Raw genomic sequence first — 13,075 nt, forward strand, 5'->3', positions numbered from 1 at the left:
AAAAGATAATTCAATGGTTAATCTGCAGAATTCACAAAGTCTCTAGTGCTCCCTGAAGTAATGGTTCGTAAACCTTCCCCAGAATACAACCAGTTTTGGAACAGTGTAAATTGTCCTGTTTCTGTTGACATGTTCTGTTGTGGCAGCGATTTCCAAGCAGGCAGGGCGCTGCTGTTGCATCAGAATTCCTTACACTGGTGCCCCTTGAGCAGGGCTGTGGAGAATCATGCCAAGATTAGCTTGAATCTCACTTATGCTCGGTTCTTTACCTCACAGGCCCACTTTGCCCCAGAGACAGATTTTAAAGACATAATTTTAATTCATTTTAATATCAAATTTGTAATGTAGTGAGACATTGATAAAACAATGCAAAATAATTTCTACCTCACAGCATATCCTTTAATCCATATGATGTACATTTTCTACTGCTTAAAGCCGTAATATCATTGTATCACCAAATAAGTTCAAAAAATAACCTAGACACAGATATTGTGTTACCGTTTTTCCTAAATAAACCAAAGTCATCCTAAATAAATCAATCAAAACTCCTAAGATGTTTTTACAGGGAGCCACTGAAGCAAGGTTCTTTTAGCAAAGGAAACTGCCAGAGGATTTTGCCTAATAACTGCTAAATACTTAATGACTCTTAAAAGCCTGAGTCTCCAGCATTGGTTTATTCTTAAGAGTTCAAAGCCTAGTTTGACCTTGAATCCACATTCTTAATGGCCTCAAAACTGGCTGTTTTGTCCTCTTTTGTATTACTTCAAATCCAGCTCTTCAAAACATATAAACACATGATATCACAATTAAAAACTTAAGCAATATAATAGCAGCTCACCACAGATGTTTCTTTTAATCATAAAATAAATTAACAGTAACCTGTGTGTGTCATCTTAGGTTTAAATGATGACTTAATAAATAATGGGCACATCAATCAGCATAATCTTATAAAAAGACATCAAAAATTAAAGTATTGCCAGGAATTTTTACTATTTTTTCAAATACACATTAAGCTAATTAAAATTATTATAATTATATTAATCTTGTACCTAATTCCAGTGATATAATGAAATAAATGTAATTAGGCAACAATGTATTATTTTCAAGGTTAAATGCCATCATGTCCTTAGCATTCTCTTAACTGAATTTTCAATCACCACTTTACAGAGAAAAGTTACTGTAAATTCTCAGTCTGCTTCCCGAGACTTTCGTGTTTTTAGGCTGTAAAGGGATGCACTACAGATCTAAAATGCAATACAGAGGCCATTCTCATAGTGTCATTTCTTATGCAATCTGAATTAGAAATGCTTTATCAACCTCTTCCACAGTATCTAAAGATCTGTGGGATTGCTTCAGATATTGGTTCTAACAACAAAATTCTTAATTTGTGTAACAAGAAAAAAAGGTCTGAAGTATATCTGCTTTGCAAATTACTCTAAATCTGGTTGGTTCAAGGCTTAACATTTTAATATCAGGCTAGACTCTTATTTAAATACCATGGTTATGATGAGCACATGTATAATTGTTAAGATCTATAAAAGATACTGATTTTATAAATATATATCATGTGTGTTAAGACCGAACCTAAAGCAGAAACTAATGTTTACAATGTTTCAGAGTGTCCAAAGCTCACCAAGCATGAGGTTAAATTGTATTTACATCAGGAGTAAAATGACTTTACTTCTTACACTTTTATAAAAGGTTAGGTATACCCTAGAGTTTTACCAAAATTTTGTAATAAAATTTTGTGTCTTACCCATACTTTGTAGATATAAAAAGATCTGAAGGTTATAAATTATGAGACGTCATTGCTGTTGAAATAAAAATAGCGCATGTGTCTCCTGATTTCTAGGTCAACATAACAAAATCTAACATATCCTCCCTTGTGTATGACAGAGAAACAGAAACAGAAAGAATAGTTTTTATAAAAAAGTACAAATAAGAGTAGATATAGATAAAGCTATGTGTAATTATAGATAGATAGACTCTAGCTATGCTCTAGAGATTGTATGTTTATATATTTAATTATATATTACTTATGTTCATCCTTAGGTAGGGTAGTAGAATGTGCCACCCCAAAATATCCCTCTTTGTCATAAAGATTATTTTAAGCTAATTATTTTGAGAAACTGCAACATAGGAGTTCTGAAAACAGAGTAGAAGATACCCTTTGGTAAGGGAAATCTACATGAGAAAGGAGGCCTGCACCAGGAAGAGAGCTATTACCAGAGACAAGTTCTTCACCTGAGAGACTTACAGGGCAGTCTTTGTTTACCAAACATCTCCTTTTCTCACTTTACCCTGAATTACCTTCCGCCCTTTGAAGCCTTAGTCCCCCATTTATCCTTTTCTTTAGCTCAGAATGGTGTATAAGCCACAATGGTCTGGCTGCCATTTGAGTTTCATTTTTTGGGGCTCCCATAGGTATGCATGTATGTAATTTAGATTGCTTTCTTCCCCCTGTTATTATGGAGGGGGGAGGGGTCTCAGCCAACAACCTAGAAGGGCAGAGGGAAAATTTTTTCCTCCCCTTCGCTTAGGGCAAAATGTAAAATATTCATTACTGAACCACGTAATAATAGCTTTAAAGCTATCAATTAACTCTTGCTATTGTAATTCAATTCATTCACTGAATCAGTGTTTAACGCAGCACCTGAGGTTTTGTGTATGACTTGGAAAAGAATGAAACCTAATACAAGACTTGATTGTTCTTAAGGAGCTTGTAATCAACAGGAAAATTTTAGATTTAGACACACTAAAATATGGATTTCTGAAAGGGTACTTAAATATAATCAAAGCAGAAAACAAGAATATAGAACAAATAACAAAACTTTATATAATTGAACATTTTTATGTGATATGTTGAATGATCCAAAATACATCAAATCACATAATAAAGTTTTCCATTAAATAGCATCATTTCTTTAATCAATCAATGATTCTAAAGGAGTGCACACTCAGGTCTACTCCATGCCTCACTGAAACCCTGTTTGAAATATAAGGATAAAAGAACTGGCCTGGCTCAGTAGGGTAATGGTTAAGTTAGTGTGCTTCGCTTCAGCGGCCCAGAATTCATGGGTTTGGATCCCAGGGTGAGGACCTACACGCTGTTCATCAGACCATGCTGTGGTGTGTCCCACATATAAAATAGAGGAAGATTGGCACAGATGTTAGCTCAGGAACAATCTTAAGCAAAAAAGAGGAAGATTAGCAACAGATGTCAGCTCAGGGCCAATCTTCCACACCAAAAAAAAGAAGAAGAAATGAACAAAAGAAAAATACCATAAATGAAAAAATAATCGGAGGGAGAAAGACATCTATAGCAGTTAAGATATCAAAACTAATTTTTCAAAAACAAAGAGGATGAGGGTTGTTTACTGATGATTGCATAATACAAAATTTAATATGGCTTTAGTGAATGTGTACTGAATATAGATGGATTTAACTGAAAATGTAGGCAGCCTATTTACAATCCCTAAGCAAAATACAGTGCACTCTCTCTGCCAAAAAAAAAAAAAAAAAGAATGAATATTCTGGGGAAAGCTAAATCTTTCAGTGTAGGAGTTAATTCCACCAGAGAAAAACTTCTCATTCAGTCGCTGAAGGAGTCTCATTCTGACAATACATTGCCTGTCTGTTCTTCCTAATGTGAAATCCTGACAAAACACACACTTCTCATAGTAATAATTGCCACTCCAAGAGATTGAAGGGGAGCAGAATATGCCATCCCAAAATGTGCCACTTTGGCATGTGAATTATTTTTGAGTTGAAGGTGATCAAGACCCAGCAGACTTAGGAAAAGTTTTTTCCTGTCTCTCTTAATTGCCTAAAAGAATTTAGATGGGAGGGCTGTACCAGAAAGGAAACTATTACCAGAGATAACTTTTTTTCTTTGAAAGATTTACCTGCATGGCAGACCAAACATCTGCTCTTCTCGTATTCCTGTGAATTACCTTCCTCCCCTTTGAGGCTCCAGGCCCCTCTCCCTTTCCTTAGCTCAGGATAGTGTATAAGCCTCAATTGCCTGACGGCCTTTGAGTCTCATACTTTGATGGGACTCCTGTACATATGAAATTAAATTTCTTTTTCTCCTGTTAATCTGTCTTATGTCCATTTAATTATTAGACCATCCAAAAGAGCTACAAGGGAAGAAGCGAAAAATTTTCCATCCCTACAATATCTAGTGGAAAAGTCTTACTTACAATATACCACAGGACAGCTACTAGCTTTTTTATTTTTACTTCCTAACTATGAAAGAAAATACAATGATCAAAAACATATGAAGAGAACAACACATAAGAAAAAGGCCAAGGCAAATCATCATAAAAAATACAATATAAGAAAAATAATTTAGCAAGGAACTTTGAAAATAACTTTAATAAATATGATCAAAATATTGAGAAGATATAGAATCCTTAAAATGAGAATTTCTTGCTATGAAAAATGAACATAAAATTCTATAGGTCTCTTGGAGATTAAAAATTAGTCAAGGAAGCAAAGTCTTTAAAGTTTTGGGCAAATATTTACAACTTAAAAGTGTTTATCCAGGTAAAGTGTTGAGAGAATATTCAATAAAACCATTATCAAACATAAAAGTTCTCAATATTTAGCTTTTTTATGTTTTCTGAGGCAATTACGAGAGGTTATCCGCAGCAAAATGAGGCAGTAAACAACAAGTGGGAAGGTATGAGATTCAGAAAACTATGACACTATCTAGGAGACCATAAAGTTTCTGGAATAGGAGGACGGAGTTCCCATGAGAGTACTGATTTAAAAGATGGACCCATTTTAAAAAAGAGTAAAAATGCAATATTTAACCAAAAATGTAAAATTCAGGGGAAAAAAAATCTTTAAAGAAATTCGTTATTCAAATATAAAGCTAATTATAATGTGGCCTGACGATAAAAATTGAAAATTGAAAAACAAAAGATGAAAGAGAGAAAGTTTGATCTTGATTCTAGAAAAATTCTCCTTCAAGTGCCTCAGAAATCTAGACATGTTATCCATGCAAAAATTAAAATCACAAAACTCTACTTGATCAATAAGAAAAATAATTATATAATTAACATAAGATAAATGCCATTTATTTCTCTTGCAACATGTGGAATCAACCCAGGGGAAAAGTGCAGAAGACTCAGCAGTAGGAGAGAGGATAAAGATTAATAACTTGACAACAATGAAGCAACAATGTAGTTGATAGAAGGAAGACCACAGATACCAAGCAAAGGTAGGAGTAGAAAAAGTTGGAAGTGTGTGGATTACAATAGCATCATCTAACATAGGGGTTTCTTGAAAGACCATGAAATAGAAGTGTATTGTTAATAATTTCTAATTAAAGAATTAAAAATATTATCAAGGTATAACATAGGGAAGCGCACAGCAAGGATATTTCCACCTTCCAAGGCAGAGAGTCTTTAGATACAGTCTAGCATTGAAAATTAAAGCTCATCTTGAAAATATTGTCCCTGAATTAACAGAAACTGAATCTCCAAGGTACTTTCTGCTTCTGTGTTAACCAAAATTACCCAAAATGATCACTACTCTTCAAAATCTGAGTTTCCCTTTTCTTTGCCAGAGTCGCTATCTCCATTCCTCATTTCATACGTTCCTCATTTCAAATACATCTCAAATGCAACAATACATTCTCCCTTGTTGATATGCCTCGTCTGCGATGGCAAATGTTTCTATTCAAATCCTCAAATGTAAGCTTAGATTCATTTTGAAATCACCATGTGAAATAGAAATCATTGAAGTATTGATGGCCTCATTTGTCTCAGCTTTCAAACTAGATTAAGTAGTTCACATAGATTCAATAATAATGATATTTAGAATTTTAAGCTATAATGTCAAGGGTTATTAAAAGTCCCAGGGTGACAAAAAATAACTGAATTCAGAAATACTAAAGATTTTCCTGCAATGTTTTGTTTTTTTCATGAACAGTTATGTTATCTGGGCTGAAAAGAAATGGGTCATTAGGAGAGTTCAACGAGATTTTAGTAGCCATAGTCATTTTCTATTTTCAAGAGCTCAGTACATTATTTTCTTGCTCATTGGGATTAAAAAAGGTTTTCAGAGTATCTCTATTGGTTGAAGAATAAACATAGGAAAGAAGTCACTTTTATAGAAATTATTAGAGACAAAGCTAAGTGAAGATATGGAAAGGTTTTTTCTCCATAATGAATCACATAGATACACACAGGGATACATGTCTCAAGACTCTTCCAATACCCATTATGAACACTTTTTTTATGAACAATTCAGCCTACAGTAAAAGAGAAGGAAGATTAAAATATTTGGTGGATTTTTTTTAAAAAATAAGACCGGATTATTAAAAATTAACCCTGGGCAAAAGTTGTCATTCAAAAAGTTTCACAGGGGCCAACCCAGTGGTTTAGTGGTTAAGTTTGCATGCTCTGCTTGGGGGGCCCGGGGTTCACAGGTTCAGATCCCTGGTAAGGAATGAGCACTGCTCATCAACCCACGCTGTGGCAGCATCCCACACAAAATAGGGGAAGAATGGGACAGATGTTAGCTCAGTGACAATCTTCCTCAGGCAAAAAGAGGAAGATAGGATGGGACCAGCCCAGTGGCGCAGCAGTTAAATTCTCACATTCTGCTTTGGTGCCCTGGGGTTCGCCAGTTCGGATCCTGGGTGTGGACATGCACACCACCTGTCAAGCCATGCTGTGGCAGGCGTCCCACATAAAATAGAGAAAGATGAGCATGGATGTTAGCTCAGGGTCAGTCTTCCTCAGCAAAAAGAGGAGGATTGGCAGTGGACGTTAGCTCAGGGCTAATCTTCCTCAAAAAAAAAAAATAAAAGAGGAAGTTGGGCAACAGATGTTAGCTCAGGGCCAATCTTCCTCACACAAATAAAATAAAATAAAATAAAAAAGTTTCATAAACCATAGAACTATACCACACAAAGAGTGAGTTCTAATATAAATTTTGAATTTTAGTTAATAATAATGTTATTGGTTCATAGGTTCACAAAAATAATCATTATTGGTTGATCAATTGTAATAGTAACACATATAATACACAAATTCAGGATGTTAGTAACAGGAAAATATGCCCAGAGAGGAGAGGGGATATACGGGAACACCTTTGTACTTTCTGCTTGATTTTTTGGTAAACCAAAAACTCCTCTTAAAAATTTCTTTTTAGAAAATATTGGGAAATTTTGTCCAAAATAATCACACTCGTAATTAACTTTGGCTTTATTCTAATTAACCAATATTAATCTTGTATTTTCTAAGCCACTCATATCATTTTAAACAAATGCTTTATTTTAGAGTTAGGGGATATGATATCCAGACTATTTAGTCTCCCAAGCCTGTCCACCTTGTAAGTAACAGAAAGAAGAACTATTGAATCTAGTCTTATTTGCTTTGTTTGACATAAAGATGCTCTTTTGTCATTTACTTTTAAAAATACTTTAAGGAAATACTTGCCATATTCATTTTGAGTACAGTCACAAACTTCTCTTGGGGGTGGGAATCTACAAAAAGAGAAAGATTAGGAATTTCATAACAGAGATTCATTAGTTCTTTACTGATTTTAATTAAACTTATCCTGTTTTTCTTCCCTCCAACCTACTACTGCATAATGTCACTAGAGTTTTGTACCTAAATCACAATGTTCATTACTCAGTTAAATAACCTTACATTACTTAGGATTTTTTTTTCAACGCAAACCGTTTTAAGTACCTGAGCCAAAGAAAGAACTGAATATAAAAATGCACATGTTCCTCTCAGTTTTCAAGCTCTCCAGTGCAGCCAGACTCCAGAAGAGATTAGAATTAGAAACTGGAAATTTCTCTCTGACCATCTGCTTTCTCCATTTTTCTCTCTACAGACTTGCTTTCTCTGCCTCCCTGAATTAATAGAGGAATATGACTATCCCATAGCTCCATTTATATATATATATATATATATATATATTCCTAAACCCTCCATTAGCCACAAATTCAATCTAAAAATTCTAATTAAAACTTTCAGAGAGAATAATTCTGACTGGTCTAGCTTATGTAAAGAGTGTAATCCCAAATCCAATAGCCATGCTTGGGGTTGGGGGTGAGGAGTGGGTTGTACATTAGGAACGTGGCTAATGGGGATCCACCCCTGTGGATCAGGGGACAGTTTCCTAAAGAACAATTATCAATATTTGTTTGGATCAATGTCTACTATCTGCCATTTTACTAGGTAACAGAGATATAATGATAAATTAAATTCACTTCTAGATTTAAGGAACTCAATACCTGACTGGAGTAATAGACACATGCATATGTCACTAAAATAATATGTAGAAAGGTCATACATTTACAGGGATTCTCTGCTGGGCAATCCTTGATGGCTTCAAATTTTCTAATAGTTGTAACTTCAAATATTTTAAAGTATTCAAGTATCTAATTCACCTTTTCAGTCTCTTCCAAACAGACACCATATAGTACATAGTAAATGTGTCTCTATATTTGCTAATTTACTTAAATATACCCTTCACGATGATTTCACTCTTAATGACTTCATATCTCAATAAACTGCATCTTGTAGTTCTTTTGTAACACTCAAATAGTTAGTGCATACTTAGATCCTCAATGTGTGTGTGTCTTTGTGTGTAAAATGAATTGAGGAGCTGTGAGGACAAATTCAGCTACTGTTTATTTACATGATAACGTTACCTATTAGCAATATATTTATATTGGTAAATCCTAATATATGGGGTGTGCTTTCTGTTTCTGGCCTAGTAGAAATTAATGTCATTCTTTTCCACTCTGTGTTAAGTAAGGAACTGAAAATAATCTTTTATGGCTTATTGCTATGTATTTAAGTTCATAAAAATATGTAACCTAATGACCTGTCTAATAGAATGTCTGCATAAACATCATTGTCTTAGGGAATCTGTTAAAAGGAATAAGCCTGTGGGGCTGGCCCCGTGGCCGAGTGGTTAAGTTCGCGCACTCTGCTGCAGGCGGCCCAGTGTTTCATTAGTTCGAATCCTGGCGCAGACATGGCACTGCTCATCAGACCACGCTGAGGCAGCGTCCCACATGCCACAACTAGAAGGACCCACAACGAAGAATACACAACTATGTACCGGGGGGCTTTGGGGAGAAAAAGGAAAAAATAAAATCTTTAAAAAAAAAAAAAAAAATGAATAAGCCTGATGACCAGTTGATGAGCAGGAAGGTAACTAAACTTGTTAGGTAAAATCTGGAAAACGTGCCCAATGCAAGTAGAATACGGCCAATGAAACCTTACAGGATGAGTTTTACTTCAAGACTACAGTCTCTCCTTCCACCCAGCAAAAGATTAATTTGTCACTGATTAAAATTGTTTACTATATCAGAGAAATTCTTTTGAATGTAACTCAGAAGCAATCCCTGTACTTGTCATATATGTAAACTTGCTGTTCATATGTAGAGAGCAGCAATGGAGAACTAAGTATAAAACTGAAAAGATTCATTTCTAAGATTAATATGCAAAATGTTTCAATGAGTTGCATTGTATTGACTATTGCCATTTACTTATTATTGAAAAAAACTTGGGAACTCCTTACTTGTATGATTTAAGTCTTTTCTGTGAAGAAAGTTTTTGTATGTTCAGTTAAAACGATTTTTGCTCTATTTCTTATAGTTGCACTTGGTCTTACCTTAAAAAGGCGAAGCTAACAGCATTGTACATATGACACCTATGCTTTGGTAAAACATTTTCATTATACTTTACAAACTCCTAAGGCAAGTTTTATTTGTCACTGAAGAAATGGGCTCTTGGGTCATGTGACCTTGTGATTAGGACAATAAATTGTATCAAGCAGGCACAGACTCTATCTAAGACAATTAGAAATGAGAGATGTTGAATGGCACTATGAGCAAAATATTTGAGGTTTTACTTTCCAACCAGGTAGACAGAGCCATTTATTGATTCCATAAAGTACCAAGTGCACATAGGAAGCTAATCATTTACTGAAAATAATGCAATGCTAGTACATCTTGTTAATAACAGATCATTGGTTTCATCTTATTAAATCCCTGTTCTTTCACTCACAAAAAAGTAGAAATACTTATTCTTTCTCTTCTTTCTTCCTTGAGAATATTACATGTGATGTGTGTGTGCACACACATATACACAATCGTGTCACTTAACGACAGGGATGCATCCTGAGAAATGCGTCATTAGGTGACTGCGTTTTTGGGCGAACATCATAGCATGTACTTACACAAAACTAGGTGGTATAGGCTACTACACACTTAGGCTATATGGTACTAATCTTATGGGACCACCATCGTATATGTGGTCGGTTGTTGACTGAAATGCCATTATGCCACACATAACTGTATATGTATATATACCTTCAATAGCAAACATGAAAACTCTTTGAGTTAGGCTGTAAATATATATGTGTGTGTATATATATATGTATATATATAAAATCTATATAATCTATGTCTATCTATATCATATAGATATTACCTATCTATCTATATTACATATATTCTATATGTATATGTAGAATATATATGTGAATATATGTGTATATACATATATATATGTATATATATATATAGTGAAGAAGATAATCCTTCTTATTCCAAATTATCCATCAGTACTAGAAGTCAAAGTCTATTATCAAGTAAATGGTAGCAATCTAGCCCTCAACATAAGTTCATTTTAAAAATGAATTTCTCTACTGTTCTAATGCCTCTCCTACCAAAGGAAGATTGGTTGAAAGATGGGGAAGCTTCAGTTTACTTGAATTATAAATTTTCTCATTTTTCAATGTGTGCCTTCCAATTGCCATGTATTGAAAATCCTATTTGCCATTCCTTCAGAAATTCTTAACACATGCTACTCCTACAGGCACTTCTATTTGTGTGTAATAGCCTGAGAAGAAACATCACAAAGGAAAATGTAAAAATAGCTAATATAAGATGTATGCAGTAAAACCGTTGCAAATGTAGCAATAAAAATATACATATGTAGAAAAAGAAGCAAATTATTTTAAGAATAGAGGCAAAGCTAAGAAAAAAAACTAAGACCTTTCTTTCGAAACTGCAAGAATTTCTTTAGGAATTTTATTACATAGAAACTGCTCTTTATTTTTCTAAGAAGAGGAGACTGGAACGTTATTTTTACTGAACTGAATAGAAAGATTTCCTTAACCCTTTCTCTTTAGCTGGGAAAAATACTTCCTTAGATGAACTTTCTTTCTGTCTCAATAACATTTTTAGTTTTGACATATATTTATTTCCTTAATGTATGGGCTCCACAATCACTATCTCAGAGCTCTTTCAGCTTCTCTGTATATTTTTATGGAACATTAGTTAAAAAACATGCATTTTTAGAAGTAATATATACCTTAATCTATATGCTATTAATATATGCCTCAGTCTATATGCTACTATATCATCTCTACTGAGGTATTCATGGGATAGAAATTGAAGGCTAAATGTTTCTTGATATAAGGGTTAATTTTCCCCCAAAAGAAATAGAATTATAAGCAATAAAAATAGCAATTTAGAATATTATATTAATGCACAATTACTTCATAAAGTAACCAAGGAGAAGAAAACCAAAATTATAGAAGAGTTGGCGTGTAAGTGGATCTCATGGAAATGAAAAATTGATGATAAGCTAAGCATGATCTTCTTAAATTGGAGGAAAAAATTATCTTCTCAGTCCTGAACAAGAGATTGCAACATGAACTATTGTCTCTATGTGTATTTCCACTTTGGAATAATTTTACAATTCACCTTTTTGACCTGTGAAAGTACCAATAAAATATCCTTGAGAGCTTTTTGCACTGTCTAAACAGAGAGTAAAAACTCTCATGTGAATACTATTGAGTTATTTTTTGCATGGTGAAAAACTCAGCAGCATGATAAAACCCAGCAGCGAAAATTAGAGCATTTTGGAGCTTCTAGGTGCCATGCTCATTTATTTAATACATTGTAGTTACTTGTGGTATAAACTTTGATTTAGTGCAGTCTAGAGAAGCCTTATCACCTCATAAATGGTTAACAATTAGATACACCCACACCACTTGCTCATAGATCTGAATAAAATGTTGACAGTTTCTGCCAGCCATACCATTAAAGTCAATAATAGTTCATCATTTATGCCCTTACCTGACAGAATTATTATATTATCACTATTAAGATGTAGCAATTACTTGGTGAACATCTTTATAGAAGGCTATCAGTCAATGAATTTTAATGTAATGCACACACTTTATGGATAAACTTCAGCATTAAAATGAAGATGCTTCAGGTAAAACAGAGATGTAATTACACCATATGTACTCTTCTTCAGAGAATTCTTTGTTGACAAAGCCAGAAAACTTGTCTTTACTGCAGATTCCACATACACTCAATTAAAGCACTTTTTAAATTGGTTCTTCTGAAATTGCAAGAAGGAAGGCTCACAGAAGAACAGTAAAACGAACTGGCCCAATTAAGAGTCTTAACCTTTACAGAGGTAGCGATCCTGCAGCAAGTCCCACGCAACTTCCACTACATTCTACCACCTCTGAGAACACAGCCATGTTCTTGGCAGTGGAGCTGCACTTCTGGCAATTGTCTACTTAGGGTTGAAATCACTAAGTCAATGACTGGTGGCAGCAGCACTCCTTGGCAATCTCCCGCTGGGTGTGCAAAAGCAGGGAAGACAGAATCAAGAGTATTACAAGGGCACAGTGAAGGACAAATAGCAGCAATGGAGCAAAGCTGTGTCACGTTAGGAAATAACAGCAATAGAATCATTGAAGCCTGGAAATATCATATAAGGTGGATCGTTTTGAGCAAAAGTGTCGCTCAGGGTCTCTGTGAAGTATAGAAATCTTTCCTTGATTTTAACTCTATTTATTAATTAAAGGAAAAGCAAGCATTTTTGAAAAGTAGAGTGGTTCAGTATTGAAATTTTCAGTCACATTAACAGGCCTCACAGCCTTGATATAACCGTGAACATTAAACTCTTATCATTACACATAACCGAGTATATAGCTTATTATAGAATAATAATGAATTAACACACAGTCGACTAAAATTAAGGTTTTATGTAGGTCTACTTCTAACTTT

This window comes from Equus caballus, chromosome 19 (genome assembly GCF_041296265.1).
Source record: "Equus caballus isolate H_3958 breed thoroughbred chromosome 19, TB-T2T, whole genome shotgun sequence".
NCBI lineage: Eukaryota > Metazoa > Chordata > Mammalia > Perissodactyla > Equidae > Equus > Equus caballus.